Source organism: Tamandua tetradactyla, chromosome 1 (assembly GCF_023851605.1).
Source record: "Tamandua tetradactyla isolate mTamTet1 chromosome 1, mTamTet1.pri, whole genome shotgun sequence".
In the NCBI taxonomy this organism is placed as follows: Eukaryota; Metazoa; Chordata; class Mammalia; order Pilosa; family Myrmecophagidae; genus Tamandua; species Tamandua tetradactyla.
This window is the reverse complement of record NC_135327.1, coordinates 52,228,224-52,253,311: the sequence shown is the minus strand read 5'-3', so window position 1 is coordinate 52,253,311 and position 25,088 is coordinate 52,228,224. Positions and strand designations below refer to the sequence as shown.

Below are 25,088 nucleotides of genomic sequence, written 5' to 3'. Positions count from 1 at the left end.
ATGCCACTGAATTCTTCACTTTAAAATGTTTAATTTTGTGTTATTTGAATTTCACTTCAATAAGTCAGAAAGATATAATGAAACTCAAGTGCTTTAGCTATGTCAGTTTAAAGAATAAATCTGCAAATTTTAAAAATGTGAAATATCAATCTTTGTCTCAACTCCTACTCAATTTTATTTGAGTAAATCCTTATTTTTAGTTTTTCTAGACATATATAATGATATGGTGTATCTCAACTTACAGATTACTAAAGATTCCCAGGTCTATATGTTAAAGTATCTGTAAAACAGGGATTCGAGTGTTAGTCATGGAAAGTGTCTAGGCAGAATTTCTTGATTAAACAATAGTTTGCAACTGCAAACAAACACAGTGGGAATTATTATTTTTGTAGCCTATCATTGTTCAGGTGTGGGTTATATATGAAGCAGAAAGGATGAAAAACAGGCTTTTAAAATTAAGTTTTAGGAAATGTGGCCTCCTTAGCTTAATGTTGCACAGCTCAAAAGGGTCCATTGATTTAGTACTCCTTATGAAATATAATATAGAATATGATATTTTATAATATCTGAATGGTTCCCCCTGGAGATGTGCAACAGAAAGAGCTTTGTGGGTACAGGATTTGTTGAGTTCTAAACATATCTGTTAGAAATTTACTTGGGGAATTTTTGTGTATTAAATTTACAAGGAAGGAAGAGAAGATTCAGTGAAGATTTACCAAATGCAGTAAATAAAAATCAATTAAGGCTGAGTAAAACATTTTATTTTCGTTATATCCCTGTGATACCTCCTCTCAAGTATAGGTAGAATGCAAACAGTACAGAATATTAGAAATATCAAAAGTATAAAGAAGAAAACAATTATCTACATTTTCACAATTGAGAAATAATAAGTGTTGCATCTTTTGAGCACATATATGTATGTGTGACTGCACACAAATACACGCATATATAAATTACAGTCAACTACATATAGTATATTCCATATTTCCCCCTTGGTATATTATATTTTTCTGTGGAAAGAAATGTTCTTTTCAATATCAATAACATTTTTAGGGCTGTATCATATTCCAAGTTAAGCACTTCATTTTACTTAATTCCCCATAATTGGATATATCTAATTCTTTCAGATTTTCAGTTAGGTATATATCACTGTAATTAGTTCCCTTTCATTTATGTTTGTGTGCTCTTTGCTGGTAAATTTCCCGTATATCAATTTATAAGACCCCTGTTTATACTAAAAACATTAGCCTTTCTTTATCTCTGTCAAATATTTCTCCTATTTGTTGTGTTCTCTATAATTTTGCTTTTAGCCTTTACATTATGATCAACATTTTCTCTCATTGTATTGTCTTCCTATCCCAATATTTACCTATATTTTCATCATTATGTTTTGGTTGTTTCCATTTAACTCTTTAACACATTTGAGCATCATTTTGGCCTGTGAGAATGTAAAAGGGTTAAATTAATTTGATCCCAATAGTTTAAAAATAACTTCAACACAATTTATTGGACACTACAGTGCTTTCCCCACATATTTGGAAAACAAGTGTATCATATGAGCTCTGTAAAATGGTTATTTAACCTTTCTTTGTCTCAGTTTTCTTTTCTGTAAAGTGAGGATAGTGGTACCTCTACTTCAAAGGACTAATTTATGAAAAGCATTTATAGAGCTCCTGAAACAGAAGAAACACTTGATCAACATTTGACATTAAACTACTGCTGCTATTATTATTTTATTATCATTGTCCTGCTGAACTCAGTATGCTAATATTCCTTTTAGGATAGTTACATTTATTTTCATAGTGAAAGCATCTATATTGCTTGTGTTTATATTAACTTGCTAGGCTTTTGAATGAGGCATTTGTTCTATACAATGAAAAAAAAGAACATCTTTTTTAAAAACTTCACTATTTTGAAATTTAGAATTTATCCTTCCCGTGAAAATTTGAAAGGTTTCCTCCAAAAGCTATTAAAACCCTGCACCTGTCTTTAAGATAATGCCTTAAAACATCACCTTAGGCTGGGCAGCAGTGGCTCAATGGCAAGTTCTCAGCTGCCATGCCAGAGACCCGGGTTCAATTCCTGGAGCCTGCCCATGCAAAAAGCAAACAAATGAAAAACACCAGTTCAAGATTTTCCTTGATTTTTTTTGATCTGTTAAAAATGTCCCCTTCTTTTAGTAAGTTCTGGTAGATGTTATTTTTCTAGAATGAATTGTTGGAGGATAAATCAGAAGGTAGACACCTCTAAGGAAATTGTTACAATAGTATAGGCAAGAGATGGTGGTGCCCCAATCCCAAATGCATCCCTTTCCAGTAACCTCCGCCTCAATAGATGGCAACACCATCTTCCCTGTTGTTAATCCCAAAACCTAGAAAGTCATTTTAATCCGTCCCTTTCCCTCAGCACCACCTGGTACCATCCTGCACATCCATCAGCAAGGCCTGTTGCCCACATGTCCAAATCATGCCCAGGATGCATCCACTTTTCTTCATCTCCATTCCTTCCATGTTAGTCCTTGAAATAGACTGCGAAAAGGTCTCCTAACTAGCTTCCTTACCTCCAGTTTTACATATTGCAGATCAAGTTATCTTCAGAAAATGTAAGTCAAAACCTGTCACTCCCATTCATTAAACTCAACAGCTTTCCCCTGTGTTTCAAATAGAATCCAAAGTCCATGCCTACTAGAGCTCACATGGTTTAGCCCAGAACTTGTCTCCCTCCACCCCATTATGCATGACTTCTCCCTGTTTTGCAGTGTTCCAGCCTCTCTGGCCTTCTTTATGTTCCTTGGATACACTAAGATGGTCCCATCATGGGGCATCATTTACATTTTGCCTGGAAAGTTCTTTCCCCAAAGCTTTGTTTTGTTACCTCTTCTGCCATCTGGGTCTTGTCATATGCCTCCTTCCCTGACTACCCTATCTAAAGCTGTCCTTCCTCCCATCCATTCACTGTGTCACCTTGCCCTCTCTTATTTTCTTCATGTAACCTATCATTCTCTGAAACTTTCTTGTTCACTATAGTTGTTTGTCTGTTGTTTATATACAATGTGAGCATTGTATGAGTTGTTTCACAAGTGCCTTGCACAGATTTTGCCTGAATAAATGTTAAGATGATACAGATATATGGATATGAGAGATTAAAAAATGAGAATTTTCAGAAGTTAGATATAAAAATCACTAGCCTATATGAAGAGCTAGAAATATGTGTATTCAAATCAAATCTGGATGTGATTTCAGAGTATGTGCAAATGTAAAAATCATCGACCTTTACACTTAAAATTAATGTACACAGTGCAATTTAGCACATTATCCCTTAATAAAATAATTGATAATTTTTTTCAAAGTAGCTAAAGTAGAGAGAGCACAAAGCTTAAATCATATGCCTAAATAGAAAGTTTCCATTTTCACATAGCATAGGACCTAATATTATACACAAATTAAAAATATCTTTGAGAATGAGCTTTGGGATTTTGTAAAGACTTGGGCTTTTGTAAAGACTTGGGTTCTATCGCATGGTTGATAAGCAAAATTGCTCTCTTTACTCAAGATGGTAAATGGACTTTAAAATAAGCTGATAATCAACTCTGGCTTAAAAGAAAAGGGTATACCCACAGGACAAACTTGTTTCAGCTCAGAAAACACTTTAGCACGTGATGTTTCATTGTTCACTTAGATTAGATGACTTTACATTATCCTATGACATTTGTTACATAGCTAAATAAGAAAATATTTCCCAACATTTTGAAAATGATACTTAGATTTATAGGGTGGTTTCTTGCTTAAGACACTAAAATCTTTCATAAAATGTTTCGTAAATGTATTTTATAAAAACATGAAAATGAGTCACTTGGCATAGCAACATGTTAAATGTAGCAATTCAAATATTTTCTGAATAAATAAATGAATGAATGAGGCAAAAAATGAAAATATTAGAGATAATTATTTGGATTCTGAACAAAGCTTTATTTTAATTATAGCTTCCAATATTTGAATGAATTCAATATTTGTTTTACTGTGATCAGAAGACTGAAAGAGTTTTCAACCAATTGTATAACAGTGGGGGCCTGTAGGATTCAATGCTGTTAGGTCTGGAATGTTTTGAGATGTATAAATATAGACACCCTAATCTTTTAAGCGTACCCTAGAAAGCTGGCACAAGCATTTATTCCTGGGACTTTGGGGAACTAAGGGAACACTAAATTGCCTTGTCTTATGCCCTGTCAAAATAAGAAAAGATTTGTTGACTTGAAAGTATTATTTTTTCTCCAACTCTTTCCCCAGTCACTTTCACTCACTCACCCCAGCACGCAGGTCAATAAAACAAAAACAGTGTTGGCTATCAGAGATTAGGCTACTAATTTCAGGTAGATTTATGTTGTAATTGTACGTTTCCCTATGATGCTAGACCTGATTCGGGCATTCAATTTGTGGCCCAAAAGAGCAGGATGAGGAGATTTAAAGTTTGGAAAATCCCCAGGTTTTGGATGAAGTGAGACCAGTGTGTGGTTCAGTTAAAAAGAGTAAAGGATAAAAAGAAAAAATAAATCATCGTACTGGGTTAAATGTATCCTTCTGAAGCCATGTTTCTTATAAATGCTTACTTCAACACATTGATCAAGTCAGCTTCTGCTGTTTTAACCATTTTCGTTTCCTTCGAGTCACCACCTATCATTAGTCCAAGAAAACTCAGTCACCCACCAAGAGTGCAAATACTTTCAAGTTTTCTCCAAAAACACTGAATTCCATGATTCACTTATTTATTCTGTCTAAGGCATAGAGCAACATTTTTTTCAAAGCATGGTATACGCATCCTTGAGAGGACACAGGAAGGTTAGGGGACACATACACGAATATCTTTATTTTTTTATAACAACTTTATTAAGAAATAATTGGGGGTAGGTCAAGGTGGCTCAGCAGGCAGAGTTCTCCTCTGTCATGCCAGAGACCTGGGTTCGATTCCTGGAGTCTGCCCATGGAAAAAAAAAAAAGAAAGAAATAATTCACATACCAAAAATTGAACACTTTTAAAGCTTACAATTCAGAGGATTTTATTATTCTCACTGTTGTACAGTGTCACCACTTATATTTTAAAATATTTTCATCACCCTAAGAAGAAATCCTTTACCCACTACATTTGGATCCATCTACGAAGACAATTGCTGGTTCATATGGATCAAATATTTAACATTTTGAGGAAGACTGTGTTTCCAAAGTAGCTGCACCATTTTATACCCCCACCAGCAAAGTTTGAGGATTCCAAGTTCTCTACGTCCTCACTTATACTTGTTACTGTCTGTCCTTTTCCTTTTAGTCATCCTGTGGGCATGAAATGTATATCATAGGGGTTTTGATTTGTATTTTCCTAATGACTAATTATGTTGAGTATCTTTTCATGTGCTTAATGTCCATTTGTTTATCTTCTTTGGAAAAATGTCTATGCAAGTTCTTTGCCCATTTTTTAATTGGGTTATGTGTCTTTTCACTGTTGAGTTTAAAAGAGTTCTTAATATTTTTCTGATATAAGCCCTTTAACAGATATAAGATTTGCAGACATTTTATCCCATCTGGGAGTTTTCTTTTCACCTTCTTAATGGTGCCCTATGAATCGCAAAAGATTTCACTTTGATGAAATACCATTTATTTGTTCTTTTGTGTCTTGTGACTTGGATGTCAGATTATCATAGTTTGCCAGGCTGCTGTGACAAATGCCACATACTGTTTGGATTAACAGTGGGAATTTATTGCCTCATGTTTTCGGAGGCTAGAAGTCCAAAGTCAAGGAGTCAACTATCTCCCCACAATCTTCAGCCTTTTGGTGCTTGGGCTTGCTGCAGTGTTTGGATTTCCTTGGCCTGCATCTCTGCCTCTTGTCATATGGGGATCTGTCTCTCCCGTGTCTACTCTTCCAGTTTCCACCGATTTCTGACATTTTCCTTTGTGGCTTTCTCTAATTCAATGCATCCAAATTTCTTGTGCTTATAAACGACTCCATTGATGCAGATTCAGGGCCACCCTGATTCAATTGGCCACACTATAACTAAAATTAACATTTTCAAAAGGCCCATTTATAAATGAGCTCGTACCCCGAGGAATATGTATTAAAATTAAGAACATGTGTTTGTTGAGGTACATAATTCAATATACCACACATATCTAAGAAACTGTTGTCTAACTCAAGTTCATAAGGATTTACTCTGTTTTCTTCTAAGAGTTCTTAGGTCTAAGACCCATTTTGAAATAATTTTTGCAAATGGTGTAAGGTACGGGTCCAACCTTGTGCGTGTGGATATCCAGTTGTTCCAGCACCATTTGTTCGAAGGACAATTTTACTCACATTCAGGAAGTTCCTTTCTATTCCTAGTTTTTGCATGTTTTTATCAAGAAAGGATACTGAATTTTTAAATGCCTTTTCTGTGTCCATTGATAATCTTGTGACTTTTGTCCTTTATTCTACTGCTGTGATATATTAGATTAATTAATTTTCAGATATTAAGTTGATCTTGCATTCCCAGAAGAAATGCCACTTGGGCATGGCCTATAATACTTTCTCTTTGTTTCTGGATTCATTTTGCTCATATTTTGTTGAGGATGTTTGCACCTGTATTTGTGAAGATAAAGGTCTATAGTTTTCTGTTCTTGTAATGCTTTTGTCTGATTTTGATACTAGGGTAATACTGACTTTATAAAATGATGCTGGAAGTGTTTCCTTATATTCCATATTTTGGGATAGTTTGTGAAGGATTGGTATTAACTTCTCTTTAAAATGAAGACATCCATGCATTGGTTTTTCTTTGTGTAAAGTTCTGTAGGTACTAATTCAATCTCTTTACTTGCAATAGATCTATTCATATTTTCTATTTCTTTTTTGGGTCATTTCAGCAGTATGTATCTTTCTAGAAATTTTTTCCATTTCCTCTAGCTTTTCAAATTGTTCACATATAGAAGATGTCAATATACCCTTATTATGCTTTTGATTTCTTTTTTTTTCTTTCTTTCTTTTGTTTTCTTTTACATGGGCAGGCACCGGGAATCGAGCCTGGGTCCTCCGGCATGGCAGGCAAGCGTCCTTGCCTGCTGAGCCACCGTGGCCCGCCCAAGCTTTTGATTTCTGTAAGAGCAATAGTAATGTCTCTTTTTTATTCCTTATTTTGGTAATTTGAATCTTTTTTTTTTTTTTTGGTTAATCAAGCTAAAGTTTGTCAATTTTTTAAAATCTTTTCCAAGAACCAATTTCTGATTTTGTACTTTCCTCCATTGTTTCTTATTCTGTTGCATTTAGTTCTAGTTAATTTTTATTATTTCCTCCCTTCTGCTTCCTTTGAATGTAGTTAGTGCATCTTTGTCTAGTTTCTTAACAAGGGAAGTTAGGTTACTGATTTGAAGTATTTTTTTCTTTAATGTAGGTGTTTACAGCTATAAATTTTCCTCTAAGCAATGCTTTAGCAGTATATCATAAATTTGGCAAGTGATATTTTTATTTTAATTCATCTCCAAGCATTTTATAACTTTACTTATTTCTTATTTTACCCATTGTTTATTTAGGAGTATGTTGTTTAGCTTACAAATATTTGTGAATTTTCCAAATTTCCTTCTGTTGTTGATTTTTTATTTCATTGCATTGTCAACAGAGAATACACTCTGTAGGATTTGCTGTAATTAAGGGTTTTTTATGGCCTAACATATGTATATCCTGGAGAAAATTCAATATGCATTTGTAAAAGAATATGGATTTTTTTGCTGTTGGATAGTGTCCTACAGCTGTCTGTTATGTCTAGTTAATTTACAGAGTTGTTCAGGTCTTTTATCCCATTGTTAATCTTTTACCTATTTATTCTGTCCAATATTGAAAGTTGGATTTTGAAGTCTCCAACTGTTATTGTTGAATTGCCTGTTTGTCTCTTCAATTCTATGAATTTTTCCTTTAAGTATTATAGGCTCTATGTTAGATGGATATATATTTACAGTATGTCTTCCAGGTGAATTGACTATTTAGTAATTTGAAAATGATCCTCTCATATAATCTATAGCCATTCCAGCTCAATTTGGATATTGTTTGTATATTATATCTTTTACTCTGAAACTATTTGTGTCTTTGTGAATCTAAAAGAGCCGCTGTTTTAGACAGTATATAGCTGGATCACAACTTATTTTTGTATTCATTTGGACATTCTTTACCCTTTAATTGAAGTGTTTACTTGTTTAATCCATTTCTATTTAATATATACTAATAAGGTAGGATTGACATCTGTCATTTTGCTGTTATTTTCCATGTCATTTTTGTTTCTCTGTTTTTCCATTACTGCCATTACATATGTGTGTGGCCTTGTACATCCCCAGAAATATAATGCAGATTTCAAAGGTCCCCTTCGCCTCTGCTCCATGGATAGCTCATTCCCCAGATTTTCCTTCTAAGTTTTTGAGCAATTTTCTTGTTCACCCCAACATACATTTCCATACTAAGCAGTTGCTGTCGATTATTTTTAAGAAATGCTATTGGGATAGAACTTTTCTCCCTTAATAAACTCTGAGTCAGGTCAAATAAAGGCAAGCCCTATGAATGGAGTTTTCTACAGAGCTGCTATCAAATCATGACAGTGAGAATGGTGCTTTCTGAGGGGCTCGGTCAGAATCTGCTCCCTCGTGTGAGAGGCTCCTGGTTTTCATAGCTATACGGAGTTGTGAGGTTGCTGATATTTAGCTACTCGGAACTGGGGAGAGGGAGCTGGGAATAAGACATCTTAAAAACACAGAGTTCATTGTTCTTATCAAGATACAGCTATGTTTTCTGGACTGAGGATTCTGAGATTGTTGTAAGGTTTGGGATAATTTCCAGAGTTCTGAAAAAGTTTAATTTGGTTGGTTTTGTTAATGTTGGATTGATTTTATGGAGGAGTCCATTTTCAGAGGTCCTTATTTCCAGCATCCCAGAGGTGCTTCCTGAACATGTGTATTTTAATATTTGATAGCTGTTTGTTTATATATATATATGTATAATTATATATTTTATTTATCTTAATAAATAGACTAATTTAAAGAAAAACCTTAGGTAAATGCTAAACTATCAGCATGTGAGCTATTTTTCAGGCTTTCTAGAAAAATATGAAGCCTAGGTTTCATATCCACTGAGGATACTTACACTTAAACTCTTACTTATTAATTTTAATTTATACAGGGTTAGAGTGGAGTAAAGGAGTATGACAGAGGTTGACACCCATCTACATACATGTGCCAAGTTCTAAGTGGATGTAAATATTTATTTTAAAGTAACTACCCTTGTATTTTCAAGGTTAAGAAAATATATATACCAGAAACAAGAATGTTGTCATTGGACCCTATCTTCCTGAATCCTTGATTCTGGAATATATGGAAATACTATGGTTTTGAAAAGGTTAAAACTTCATGTGTAAAATTCCATATGTAAGGCAAAATTAAAAATACATTGATATCCTTAACGAAGGGATTGCCAAGAAAAATTTCCACTTCTCCAAGTTCATTCACAGCAAGTTACTTCATTGTCAGCCTGGGTTGGTTTTCTTCAAATGGTAGAAGCCCCTCAATAAAAATTTATTTTTGTAACTAAACAAAATCAGGAGTTCTTTAATCTCTGAAAACATGACTTTCATATGTTCTTCCCTTCCAAAAACTCTACGAACAACTCTTTCATGAGGGTTGGTTTACCAGGAGGGCTCTATAATAAGAGAGACTTGAAGAGATTTTGTTGGCTAAATAACAGTTTTTGAAGTTTTATTGGCTGAGTTCTTAATGGTGCATGACATAGTCAGTGTCTCTCTGATCAACCCTTCTAGGAAAACACTTCTAGTGTTTCCACTGATATCTGGAGCACATTTCCTTAGCACTGCGCACATGTCTGCAAACTCTGGATAGGTGTAGTTACCTCAAGCTTTGTCTCTTGAAAATCAAGCATCTCTAAGCTCACCATTTTAAAGTTCTTTAAGTGCCCCCCTTCTCTTCTCCAAAAGCACTTATCCTATTATACTCCAAGGATTTACATGTATTGTGCTTTTCTACCCAATCATTAGCACCTTGAGTGCAAGGACTGTTTAATTTATTCATAATCATAACCCTAGCCCAGCGAACCCAATAAAAGTATAAAGTTTACTGAATAAATTTTTAAAAGTAAAACCAAAGAATAGATGAAAGAAGTGTTATTATGGTATTTGTAGAGCTCTCTGGAATATTCATTTGGGTTTTCATGGATCAAGTCTATGCTAAAGCTTGCTTAACTACAACATTCAAAGTTTTCTTAGGATTCTATGATACCAAGGTATTTTGGAGAAGCCCTCATTTTGGCCATTCTCTGGCTGGACAAAGTCGAGAGGAGAATGCTATATCAATCATAGCTGGCTGTCTCCCATCAACCCAACGTCCTCTAACATTTCCCATCCCATCATCTCAGGACTTTTGCCTTTAGGGTATAATGGAATAAGTGCTCCTCAAGTCCTCTTCTCTACCATGACCCAAGTGAAATCCCAGAGGTCTCCCCAAGAGGCACCTTTACCCTCTGGTTTATGTATCCTAAGAAGTAATAAATGTCCTGTGTTCCCAGATGGATTGGATTATCATGGACCCACCAAATCCCACAGACCTGTAGGTTACCCCAGACCCCTCTGCCCCAACTACTGGCTGGACCAGATGTCCCAGGTTGTTGAGTTATCCATAGCCTCCCTTTGCCCTGGAAGCTTTAAGCCCTTTCCCCGCAAAAACAGATCTACCCATCTGATTAACAAAACCCCTATATTTCATTCTGTACAAAGGGCACTTTCTGAGGTAATCTAGAGCAAGTCACCATTAGTTAATGACTTTCCAGGAAGATTTTTTGGTTCCTAACTGGATGACCATGTTCAAGTGTTTCTCTCTGACATGGCCCTGCTGAACATGCAGTCAAGCAGAGGTGACTGGATGTGAGATGTGTGGGCACAAGGCACTTCTGTTTGCTTCCTTTTTAACAACCAAACAATAGAGTTTGGAATTGTGAATATTGGTTCTGTTGTGTATATTAAATATCTGAATAGGCTTGACTTTAATTATTTCTCTAAATAAAAAAGGTCATTTAAAGGCTCTTCAACAAGGATCCAATACAGCTACTCTGCTGAATTTCTAATTTTCACTGTGAATTAAGGACCAGACGCTCAGTCAAAGCAGGTATCATGCAAAATGATGGCAGTGACCACCATCATTTATGGCCTTTTATTCCAGTGTTCAGAATCAGATCATTACTATTGCAGAGCCATTTCAACGTAGAGTTTCACGTGATCATGTGGGAGTGATGGGTTCAGCAGTTAGCAGTGTATTCCGGACCTGTCTGTGCAGCATTAGCTGTGCCCATTAACCCGCTTTTGAGTATTATAATTTCCTCACAGAAAGGATTCAGGACATAGTTAGCACCCAGCTCCCTTCTGTGCTGGTATATAACTGACAGTCAGTATCATAAGATTCTTTAGAAAAGCCTAGCATCTGTACATCCTTGTCTGTAGACCACTAAGAAACTAATATTAACATTCTCAAGTTCCCATTTAAAAGACAACTTGATTCTTACTTTAAAAATGATTTCCTGTTTATATTTTTCTCAATATTATAGTAATCTATAAAGAGTGCATGGTCTTTGTATACATTTGAAAACTGCCTAAAAGGATGAGAAGAAAAAATTCCTGTGAACTCAATATTTTTGTAATGTCAAGATAATGAAGGCCTTTCCATCAGAAAAAAAAAAATAATTTAAAAGATTGATGGATTTGACTACCAAAAAATTATTGGATGTCTGTAGAGGAAAAATATATCAAGACAAACATTGAGAGAAACATGTTGTAAAATATATGCCAAAGGGACAATAAAAACAAAGTCACCTTTTAAGTCAATAAGAAAATGAGGAATAACCTGTTAGAACAAGGAGTAGCAACCTGAAGAAACAGTTCATGATGTAAAAGACATGTGAATCACCACTAAAGAAGAAGAAATGCTCATATCACTAGTAGTTTTTAAAACACACACAAAAAAACAATAAGATAGCATTTTTCTTTCATTTGATTGCGAAGGATTCTAAGTAGATAACTGGTCACGTGCATGACTATATATATATACAAAGATGTTCATGGAAGCATTTTTATAATATGTTCAATGATAAGGGATTTGTTAGATAAATGATAGTGCATGCATATAGGGAATTCTACAGAATCAATTAGAAGGACAATATAGGTCTATATTGATATAGATTTCTTCCACATATTGATGCATGTAAGTTACAAGTAAGCATGTAGTTAGGTCCTAATTATCTAAGATTGCTCAAGGTCATGTAGAGTTTGTGTAGAGAAATGTTTAGAATTGCACTGTCCACTTGGGTTGTCACTGGCCACATGTGGCTATTTAAATTTAATGAAATCAAATTTTTAAAATTAAGTTCCTCAAATAGAAAAAACTCATCATTGGTGGAGAAGCTTATCTTTGGGGAAAATATGTGGATGCAACTAACCTCACTCCAAGATTATGGCCTCGGGCAAGTGTTGTTGGTGAAAGACTCTGGAGTAACAGAGACATCAAACATGTATATGGTGCCTATGACAGGCTAAGAAGGCACCACTGCAGAATGGTCAGACGTGAAATAGCTGCAGAACCTCTTTTTACTGGATACTGTGAGCATGACAACAAAATGCTACAGTGAGTTTTAAAGAAGAAAAATGGGAGGTGGAAAAAGGCCACAGTAATCTGTACTACAATCAACCTGGTTTTGAAATCATGTAAATTAAGATTTGTTAGTCTGTTTTTGTGTTTTTGGAATGAAATGTATCTTTCTATTGAATGAAAAAAAATTTAAGTTCCTCAGTTGCACTAGCCACATTTCAGGTAACCAATAGTCACACATGGTTGGTGGCTGCCACCTAGGAGAGCAAAGATCTGGGAAAGCACCATCATCATCATAGAGAATTCTATATGAGAGCACTGGTCTAGAAAGGTTTTCTCCAACAGGATTTTGGGTGGTTGCCTGTGGCTGGCAGAATTCATTTTATTTCATTACATTTTCCTTAATTGCTTTGATGTTTAAAAGAGTCTGCAATATCTTCATATTCAGAAGCTTTTTTTCCGAGAAAAATATCATCTGTGGTCCCACCATGTAGACATAAGCACTGCTACTATTTTGTTCTATTTTCCTACAGTCTTTATTTTCTAAACTTATCATTGTACAGAATTGACATTAGATGATATGTCCAATTTTTTAGAAGTGCTCTTACACCCAACATTATACCATCAGCATTGTTCCTTCTTCTTTAAAATTCTTCATCAACATCACTTTTAAAAGCTGCAGACTATTGCATCCTGTAGGCTTAAGTGGTTTTTCATACATGCATTGCCTTGAAAAATTTTGTACGTGTGAATCACTTGGATTGGGGGAAAATAAATTCATAAGGAAGACAATGATTCGTGTTTCTTTTGTTTGTATGTACAGAAACATATCACATTTTGAAGTTTTTTTAAAGTTCCGCGTTACCACTCAAAACCATGCCATAAAACACAATGGTCTTGGGATTGATGCCTTTTGATAAAATGCCTTTATGATTGCAGTGTCCTCTTTCATTACGGGATGTAACAACGCACACAAATCTTTCCCAACTCTGTCTTCCATGGAGACTGATTACAAATGTTTCACATCTTTTGAAGTCTCATTAGAAGATGTTCTGTAGCTGAATATTTCATTCTGCTTTCTTGGGGTGTATTTTGATAAATACAAAATTATTTTTTACATGTAAATCAAGGAACGAGGAGAAAGTGTATCAAGCTGGCTTAACATCTTGCTTTACAGGTTGTTTGGGCTGATTTTAGAATCCTATCCGGGATGAAGTTGAAATCAGAGACTTGGTTTCCTGTACCCATTCCATAGTGGTTAAGACCTTTGTATCAGATTTATGTTCTGCAAGTAGGAGTAACCTCAATGTCACCTCTGACTCAGCACATTAAAAACCAAACTCATTAGCCTGCCCTCCACTCCCACGGAAACCTGGTTCTTCTCCAAGCCTCCCTGTCTGCACACAGTAGTTAAATTCATAAATTAGGAGTTATTAGTGACACTTCAGACTCCCCATTCCCAATATTTAACCATCATCAAGATGAGCTGAGTTTACCTCTTACTTATCTCTTAATTCTGTCCAACTACCCCACTACTCTTCTCACTCAAGGTACTCACCTTTCCCACATGCAATGCTTCAGGTGTCTCCCCTCCAATCTGCCCTCCACATCCTAGCCATTCACTTCCTGAACTTCCCTGCTTAAAACTGGCCAATGAGCCAGTTCAGACTCTACCTCAAGAGCTTAGAATTCCTCAACAAAGACAGACCATACATCCTTACACAGTATGGCCTCTTAGCTGTCTCTTAGGCTGCATTTCATCCAAGCTTCTTCACTAGCTTTTAAACTTCTCATACTTGCATGCTTTTCCTCCTATCACAGGACATTTGCATATGCAATCCCCCTCCTGAAATGCTTCTTACTATCTTTTTTTCATCTGATTATGTCTCCTCCACATTTTTAAAATTTGAGCTCAGCTGTTAGTACTTCTTTAGGTGTGTCTTTCCCAATTCCAGTACATTAGACTCTCCTGCTAAGCTTCTTACCACACCCCTAACAGGAGTAGCTTTACATTTATTTATGAGATTTTTTGATTATCTTAACGTCACTTTTCCCACCAGATTGTAAGCACCTTCAGAATAATATGGTGTCTGTTTTTTGTCCACCGGTGTAGCACCATCAATTAACACAAAGCCAGGCAAATAATAGGTTCTCAATAGACATTTGTTCACTGTATAAATAAAGAACATGAGGCAGATGCCCACAAACCCTAGACAGATGCTGAATCTTCTACAAAGGAGCCTTTGGTATATCAGTCAATAGCAATGTGTCCCTAGAAAAATAGATTGCCTCATGAAGAAAAAGCCACACAGATGTATATTTTGGAGTAAAAGCCTTTACTAATTTCCCTTTGAATTGGAGTATTGTATTTGCATATAATGGTCTAGGACCCAAACTTAGACCCAGGATGCTTTTAGGATCTGCCCAACAGGTTCATTTTGGGGAAGCCCCCAGAATGTGGTCCTGCAGATAAAGCCTGATAGAGAGAGAGCCAGCTCTCTGACAGTGAAAAACAATTCTGAAGCAAAATTCTGCCAGGAATAAGGATGCTGGAGAAAGGAGACAAACTAGAAAGATTAAAGCCTAAAAGGGACTTGTGGCAATGCTATTCAAATCGAGGACGTGCCCTGTTGCCCAGTGGCAGTCTCTCCTCTTCCATGTTGTAACATTTTCAGACCATCTTTGACGCATGCAGTGCTGTGCTGGTGCCAGATCTTACCAGTTCCCCAAGAGCCAATTCATTAACGTTTTGGTAATTTTGTTGCTGGTTATTATATACACAACCATTATTATAAATTAAATTATGTAAACTTAGAACCTAATATATTAAAAAAAAGGTAGTCAATACTCTAAACTCACCACTTCCTAATTATTTTATTACATTTTACTATTACCCGTGCTCTTGAGGTTATTTAAGGTTTTGTATCTGTATGGTGGTAATACTACTTAATGGCACGTCATTGCCCATCTCTTCCCAACTCTGAATTCAGTGATACTATCGGAGTAGTTTGAAATTGGCTACGGTGGGAATATTTGTATCATAGAAACTCAGGACTTGGGTTTTTGGTTGTTTGTTTCATTTTTTGTGAGATTTTGCTTCTTATGTTTTTTGAAAGCCTATTGTTAAACATTTCCCATTAATAGCTAAAGAAAACCTATTCATGGCCCAATGCAACCAATTTTTTTTTGTGCTTAATTGGTGAAATTGTTCAGTAATCCTAGGAAATCACTTGTAGACTGAAATGAAACTTTGAATCAATATTCCAATATCTTTTAAACTACATTTTACAAAAAGGTATTGAGTGGCAGTTATTAAAGGAAAACTAAGATATATGTATCCTCTTAATTCCACTTCTTAGTCTGTCCTATTTCTTGAGCAAGAAGACAGTGCCAGCTATAAGTTAATTGTATAGAAAACATTAGAATGAACTAATTAGAAAGTTTAGAAGTGGAAGAGGTTGATTTTAGTCCATAACAATAGGATGCTCTGAGCTCTCAATATGAAACAGGTGGCATTATAATTCATCACAAAACATTTCATGCATTAAATGTTGTCTTCTCAGGAAGATGTAAAAAGAATTTAACTTACCAGGTTCCAAAGGGTTCACCACTTTGGAAGGAGAAAGAAAAGATGGCTGAGAGGAGAGGGAAAGTAGTGAAAAGGGGGTGAACGAGTTTTGAGAAGGAAGGAAAAACCATTACCTGGAACAAGTAAAATGCAAAGATGTATCTGATAATATTGTACTTTAAATACTCAATTCTTTCCAAATATTCAGAAAATTAAGAGCTTCAAGCTCCTTGAATTCCCTTTTCATTCCCTGTTTAAAATTGTCCTGAGAATTTTAGTGATAGCTTTGAGGCATGGAGATATTAACTTGCATAATCTTAATGAATAGCACTTTTGAATAACTCTAAAGATAATTTTTACTCATTAAGAGTTCAGGTTTTATAGATGACAACTTTGATCTTCATGTACAATATGTTTTGATAGGTAGTAAGGGGTTTAGAAGACATTTTTTTACTTTCAGAGAGAAGCACATAATCAAGGTATATTAATGCAAGATTTATTTAGATGCTACTAGTTATTCCTTATAAAAGTAGACATCAAATATCTTCTAGACTCTGAATTGTAAAACTTTATATCCTGTATTTCTAAAGACATAAAACATTAATAATCTTTATGCATTACGCAATATAGTTAACTCATGTCTATTTAGAGAAATGGAAAAAAAGATATGTAAGTAAAGCAAAGGGAAAAAATCTGACAATCAAACAATATTTAGTCTTGAAATATTTCAAGAGCCATTAGCAAACACATATTCACTTCTATATTTAGACACATGGATAATTTATCCATTTTCTTCACACATCTTTAGTTATCTCCACTGAACTGACAGGGAATATTTTCTCTCCTTTTCACTCATCCAACCCTGTATAATTGTAATAAGAAAAATATAAATAGAAGCTAGCAATTTTTTAACTGCTCTTTTTATGCCATACTTAAATAATTGTCAGTCAACCCAAAAATATAGTATTAATTCATTATGTACATGTGACACATTACGGTTTGCAGGTTTGATTTTGAACATCACAGTAATGCTTTTGGGTAAGCAGGCTCTGTTATCATCACACACACTGCAGAAAAACTAAGCTGAAGTTCAAAGAAAACAAATGGCTTTGCCTAATTTTTTAAGCAAATTAAATAGAAGAGCCAGAAATAGGCACGTTCTAGAAATGACTTGTCCTTTAGCATTCTTTAAATTATATTTCTCATGGAGGAGTGAATTAGGCAAAAAAAAAAGCAAAAAAATTAAAATGCCTATGTTTAGAATATAATCAGCTCAATCACACTCACACTATTTATACATAATTGTGAACATAAAAAGTTGTCCCGCTAGGCAGTCTCAAAATAAGTAAAAAATATATAAATGTATAAAGTAAATTGTTCCTATAAAAAACTAAATTATTCAGTAGGTATCCCATATTGTCTCTCGTTTTCAAGCTATTGAATTATTTTTCAAGTATTCGGAGCTTGTTATGTGCTGCTCTGAGCACATTGCATATAATAATTCATTTATTTCATGGTAACAACCTTTTGAAAATAAGCACTACTATACTTCCCCAGGTCACATTGTTTTAAATGGTAGAACCAAAGCTCAAAGCCAGGCAGAGTCTCTGCTAGCTCCCTCCATGTGTCAGAAGCCCTCAGGACAACAACTGAATTTTCTAGAAACTGCAAAATAAGCATTGTGTGCTTGCCATTTTCAAAGAATAGCTGGGCCTCTGTTTCGATATGTTTCATTTTAAATTATGTTCTGAGGTTCTGAAGCCCCTTTGATACCACTTAACTGCCCCAGCATACCTTGTATGGAGGCAGGTGTGGCCACACATAGGGAAGGGTTTTCACCAATGGAGAACTCACCAATCCGGGAGTTGATACCGACTCACTAAAGTTATTTTTGCATTCTTTTAACAAATTGGCTTCACTGTTCTTCTAAAACTTGGGCACTTCCATATTGAGAATTGCCTAGAAGCACTGACCTCCCCTGGAAATTGAATGGAAATGTAATGCATTTCACCCTCTCTTTGGGGCTTTTAAAGGGGAAAGAACAGATGATGCTTAATTGCCTGCTTTGCACACACCATTTTCCCCCTGGGCATGTGGATTTTTATGCACACAAGTGTTCCCTAGATAATGGTTGTGCATGTGAATTTAGTCTGGAGAATAACTTAAAATATGAGTGACTGTCTATACTTTTGAACTTTTAAGTTTGACAATTATGACCAAAAGGGAAGAAGCTAACTACTTTGTCCATTGACTATTTTTTACTGCTACGTATTTCACCTATTTATACTTTAAATAAATATACATGATGATTAAACATGACCACTTGACATCCATTTTTTCCTAGGGAGACAAGTGATGCCATTAGCCCTTTCCTGTTCTAATTTTGCATTTGGATTATTTTCTGTGATAAACGAACTTCCTAGAATATTGCCTTAGGGATATTCCTATACTGGAATATTTGGATGGATGCTGATTTATTTAAGTTCATTCTGCCAACTGAACTATTTGCGCTATATTTATATAAGCTCCATCCAAGTTGGAGTGTTCAAATTCAAATCATAACACAAGATCATTTGGAAAGGGCTTAGAATTTATAGGCAGATATACTTGGATTCTAATTCACCCCCACCCCACACTCGCTATTTTATAAAATTGAGCAAATAACTTTATCTCCCTGGACCTCATGCTCTTCCTTTGCAAATTAGGAATAATAACTGTCTCATGGTGTTAGGTTGCAAATTAAATGGGGGGGAAGTGGTATGGAATGGCTAGAATGGCGTGTGACACATAGCTGCTAGTTAGAAGAACTTACTGCAGTTTTATTTATTATTTTTATAGAGTTAACTGGATAGTTAAGAAGCTAAATCTGTTAACCTACCTGATAAAATGCTTTCCAGTGTGGATTTCATCGAATATATGAAGACTAGTTTAATATCAGGACAGAATTTTCTCATTATATCCATTCTGTCAACATTGTAACAAGCATTTTTGACCCACTCATATTCCTTTGGCACATCCCCTGAGGTTATTTGCAGAAGTGAATAGATAAATACTGTTTCGAGGCTCCTTGGGGGATCTTCTCAGGAGAATTCTCCCAACTCTCAGAGTGTCTCTGCTAGACTGAGATTCAGTTGCCCAAAGTGGCTAACTGCTCATAAACCCAGGATGTATTGGCTCTTTCCTCTTTGTCTCCCTCCCCCACCCGCTCACTGGGTTTCCTGTGATAAAGTCCAAAATAAACTACTTGCACTTAGATCTTTGACTTGACTCCGCTTTGGTGATGTGAAGGCAAACACCCTCCTGTATGGCAACACACATGTTGAAACCTGGAAGCTGGCTCAGATAATGCAACTTCTTGAAAGGTTTAGTCACAGCATTTGTCCAGCTCTGAATTGTCTTTTCCTTGGACATCTCTATATCCAGGGACTAATGCCTGTTTCATGTAATGTATGTACTTTATTTCAATCCCCTTTGCCTGAATGCCCCTCAATTCCCCCTTTCTTCTTTCTTTTCTTTCTGTCCTTCAAAACTACATTACACCAGTCCCTGAGCTTATGTAGAGGAGGAAAACATCAAGCCTTTAAACTTTTAATTAATCACTGCAACACAATTTGTGAATTCTCCTTGAATTTTATCTGTTCTTTGGGGCCATTCCTAAAAATAACAACATTTTTAGCTGCATGATAGCCCGTGATGAAGGAGAATATTTTTTCTGCAAGCTTACATTCAGTGTTTCCCAAACTATTTTTTTTTTCCTTTCGGTGTAGATGGCATGTTGGTTTTAGTTCAATCAACTACTGCAGAGCCCCTTCAAGCTACTTGATTTTGCAGGGAGATGCAAGCCGAAACCAACTAGATTTTTTCTCTTCTCCCCTAACAGATTTCTGTATTGTATATTGAGACTCCCAGTGAATGGAATGGAAACTGACTATACAACTTTGTCCCATTCTATCTTAAAAGAATATGAGTGATCCTGTTTTAATAAGACTACTGTGAGGTAAAATGGGCAGTATTTTATCTCCTTGGTCTTTCTAGTATTTGCAAATTAGACATCAGTTTGTTCTCCTCCACCCCATCCATCTAAAGAAATAGATGACGAATACCCACAGAACCTATCTATCAATTAGGGGAAAGCATGCATAAGTAAGTAATGTCCTGCAAGCCTTAACCTCTGCATAGGAGAATGTTCACAGCATCATATTTCAGAATCATGATTACACATGTGTTTGGTATTTTATCTGCAAAAGGCTTGCTGGCTGTGTGAGCTGCCTAAACTCTTGGTGCTTCCTAGTGAAAAGGATGACATCTTTCATCATAGTTATAAAAAGAGAAAAGAACCTTTCACATGAAAGGTGAGAGGATAAGCCCCAATTCAAAGGGAATGTGGGAGTTTACTATCTTTGTTTTGAGATGCAAATGTTAAATCCAAGGGCTTGATGGAGAGCCATTGCAGAATTAATTTTATAGCTTTCCTTTACAATGAAATTTGAATAGAGCATGAAAAAAGAGTTTGCTCTGCCTTCAAAGAAAAGGCAGCTTTAACCCTGTGAAGCTTAGTGTACGAATGTCACTTAAGTACAAGGAATCCACCTCTTTCATCTCTGACTATTACCCTCAATGTTAACAGACAGACTTTCACATACTAGATTCTACATATAAATGATGGACTACAGTTGTATTTATATGATGGCATCTCAATTTAAGAGGATTTCATTAAGCACTGTGGACAATTAGCTTAATATACAAACGTCTTCAATAAATGTGTAAAATGTATATTATGTATTTTTATATATAAATATCTAAGTATATATTTAACATATACTTATTTTAAATATAGATGTATTTATATAAAATGTATTAAAAATAATAGAAACTCATTTCTTATATGAGAAAGGATTAAGATATATTTTCTGCCCCCAAGATACTTCTGGTATAAAAAATGAAATCTAAGTATCTTGAAAAGATATGTTATTTTGTGGATAGCTGACATACAAATAATATAACTTTTCTTTAAAGCCATATTAAGGTGTGAGGGCTCAAACTCGTATTCAATTCTTTTAAAAAATCATCGTTTAGCCCTTGTTCATTTCTTCCACTAATTTCTACAAGTTTAAATGATAAAGTTATGGTAGCACATGCTGTAATTGAGTGCCTGTTTCCAAGGTGTACAATGGTTCTCACTTTCTTCTGTGACCTGTTAACTGGAAGTAAGAATCATTGCTTGAGTTTTAACAAGGGCAGAACTTGACTTTCTTTGTAATAGACATGTAGTAATTTAACTATGAGTTCTGGTGACTGAGAGAAGGTAAGCCTATTTAATCAGGTAGTCTCTATTTTATAACTCTTAGAGGATTGCATGTAGGATTTACCCTAAAAGTAGAGTTAAATTATAGCTGCCAGGATTTCTTAGTTGGTCTAATTTATTCCAACTGTGGCATGCCACAGTTGGAGAGTCTCTGCTAAACCAGGCCTTGAGTGACAGCTAAGCAAAAATATGAAATTCCAGATTGACCTGAACCCTTATTTTTTTCTGAGCTATATTCTTTAGTGTTCTCTAGTAGGGAAATAGAAAGTTTTTGCAAAGTTATGAAGATAGTTTGCTTTCTTCATGAAAATTTCAAAGAACTTGTATCGATAGCAGGAAGATCGATTAATTATTGATTAATTAACTAATTAATCAATAGTCTGGTAGTAGTGCAGGTAAGGAAATCCTTCTCTGGAAAGTTATCAGTAGGTACAATCAATGAGAAAAATTCAGATGTAAAATTCCTTGGTAGGATAGTTTGGAGGAAGGGGGTGGTTTGAATGCCAATCGTAGATTTTTGATGTTGTAATTTTGATCTATTTATTTTTCTCTTTTTCTCTCTCTTTTCTCTTTCTCTGACTCTCTCTCTTCCTCTCTGTCTCTTTCTCTTTTACTCTCTCTTCTCTTCTTTTTTCTTTTTTTCAAAATGTAGCATTCGTTCTATCAGACAGGAGAGGGGCTTACCCCAGAAACAATCATTTTCTTAAAAAAGTAAAAATGAAAAGAAATCTGTTTCCATTAAATTCCTCCCACCTATAAGATTCCCCCAAAACTTGGTACCTTTACTCTTTGTTCTTTCAGAGAATTCCCCCTTTCTGTCCTCTGAGGTCCTCCTCTGCTGAAGACAACTGAGGGCAACTTCTGGTACTTGAAAGGATAAATATCATATTTAGTATGATATATAAAATGTATATATATAACAATATGCACAATAATGAGGAATAATTAGAAATGGAATTTTAAGCATCTGGATTAGCTTTAGGGTGTTATGTTCAAAAAAGAGAAAACTTAGAGACAAGGTAAAAAGAAGAGTAAAATCATTTCTTAAAGGAGAATTCTAACATAACCAAATTCGGCAGTGATAAAAATAGATGAAGAAAATATGTAATTTTAAAAATAAATAATGTGGTGGTGGAAAAGAAAGTAAACCATAGTTTAAGTCAGTGTGATTCATCACCAACAAAGGAAGTTAGTAAGGAACTTGTTTGACTACTTGTTATATACTTTAAATTATTTCTGTTTACTTCTAGAATACCATAATTTAAAATTATTATGCTTTAATACAAGAAAAATTTTCTCAAATCTGGCTTGCATCCTCTAGTCCATGCTCAATAATCATCTTTTTAGTCATTAGACAAATGTTAATCAACACAGATATAGAGAAAAATATCTTGAATCTTCATTTACCTAACTTGCACATTCCATCATCATATCACCATTTTGTCATCCTGCTTTATTTACCCAATCCCAGACATCACCTCTAAATGCTTTTTTTACAAATTTCTAAATATTTAAGGAGGAATAGTAGTCATATATATGTAAATATATATAAACAGCCATTAGTAGGCAGATTTTACAAATACAGACGTCACAAAGAATTGCTCAACTTTCTTATTAATTCTTGTTGACTGTATCTAACAGAAAGTGGGAATCCAACAAGCCCTTTTCCAGAATTATTTCCTTTCTGGGCACCTCCTCTGAGTTGTTTCTATTTGCCTTCAGTTCCTACCTCTCAAGTACCCTTCAAAGATCCCCTCTTCCCTCACATCCCATCTCTGCAGTTCTGAGAGGTCACACCTTAACCGACCTAATATTCAGTAAGCAGACAAAAGTGTTTTGAATGCATGAGAATGAGAAAGTAAAGTAGGTATGGGCTGAACAGAAAATGCATGGGCAAGAGAAAAGCCAAAGGGTGAGTTGTGTGGCTATCACCAGAATGAAAAATAGTCCCAAAATAGAGTCATTTCATTCCCAAATATTTTCCCATTAAAAGTTACAGAAATAAAGATATTGATGGACTCTGTGATTGCTGATTTAAAACATGTGATTTATAATTAGAAGTTTCATGTGGTTTCTGAAAATGATTTTGCTCTCGCAAGTATACAAAAAAAAATAGTACTGATCAAATATATTTTATCTTCTAACCTTGCCTCAATGAACTTCAAAAACTGTGATGCAACTATCCTCTCACAGAACAACTAGTATCATTCTTTAATTAGCCTTCATGACAAGTCCACTCTTCTTGAACATTCTCCTTTAAGCTCTTATTAATGCTAAAAAATGCTTTAAAATGTCCCCTTATTTACTATTATTTGTTTAATAAAATTTTTACTGTGTTCCTCTCCTTTTCTGGGTCATGCAAATTGATGTATGTTTGGCAACTATCTGATCCTTTAAGGAGGTCTGATGTACTTGATAAATTCTCCACTCGTTAGTCGAGAGTTCAGTCTTATTGGGCACAACTTCAAACCAGGGCTTCCTCTCTGCATAGCTTACCTGAAAATGTTCCTCTTTATGCAGCCACACAGAAGAGAAAGTTTTATTAGCTAAACAGAGGGAAATAATTGGCACCAATAAAGTACCTCAGCTGGGTATGTCTTGTTTGTTTTCTTTCTTGGCTTTTTGAAGTCTGCTCTTTATAAGAAGAGTTTATATAAAAACCTCAGAAAGAAGGTCAGAATATCCAGCCTAGGAAATCAGTCCTTGTTGGCCCAGCATTTCGCTAAATAAATAAGAATGAAAGTCTATTCCTTGCTCAGAAGTTTGGCTGCAAATTTGCTAAGTGATTGATGTGCTTATAATTTTCTGTGTGGACTTCTCATTTCCTTTAGGGCCTGTCCTATAGGAAGGAAATACATTTAGCCAAGTTAACTGAGTCCTATTTTAGGTTTTCCTTTGAGCTCCAAATGATTTGGGAAGCTTTTCTTTCTAGCAGGACTAGATCTTCAAGGATCCTTACTTGTGATGTCCCAAATAATGCAATATGCTCTGAAAGGACTGCAGAAGTTTCTTACCCAGAGATTCCAGGATGTCCTGAGGATAGGATCATAATTAACATAGTCATGTCATGGGCACCGTTTTGCTCACTCTAATACCCCATCTCTTTGTGTAGGTACCTGATATTAGAAAAGGTCCAGGCTGTGAGCCTGGGAGATATTTCTGCCCAAGTATTCTGTGGCATTGTTGTGTTTTGAGTCTATGAGAATTTCACCTTAATGTGTCTGTGAATTGAGAGGAGAAATGGAGATTTTTCATTTCAAGTACATGTTGCACAGGATGACTGAGGAAATAAAGGGAGAATAGTGGCACATAAAAATTTGTTACTGAATGACCGTATGACATTAAGAAAAACAACTATTTGCCTGGGTGCTGTAAGTCTGTGCTGAGAAATTCTTCGCTCAACAGCTTTGGGGCAAGTTGCTTCATTTGTCTGTGTGGACTGGAAAGATGGGGAATGGGGGTGCTTGACGGGAGCAGGGCAATATTAGTGAATGGGGGGGGGTCAACTCCTACCATTTTCTGATAAGAATGAATGAAACCTTGGGTTTGAAATCATTCTAGTTCAAACTCTTTT

General features: G+C 35.3%; 1 protein-coding gene across 3 annotated transcripts in view; it reads left to right on the top strand.

Annotated features, from left to right (window-relative positions):
- Positions 1-25,088, top strand: part of PLCB1 (phospholipase C beta 1) — a 706,046-nt gene that overhangs the window by 429,155 nt on the left and 251,803 nt on the right. The window lies entirely within an intron of this gene.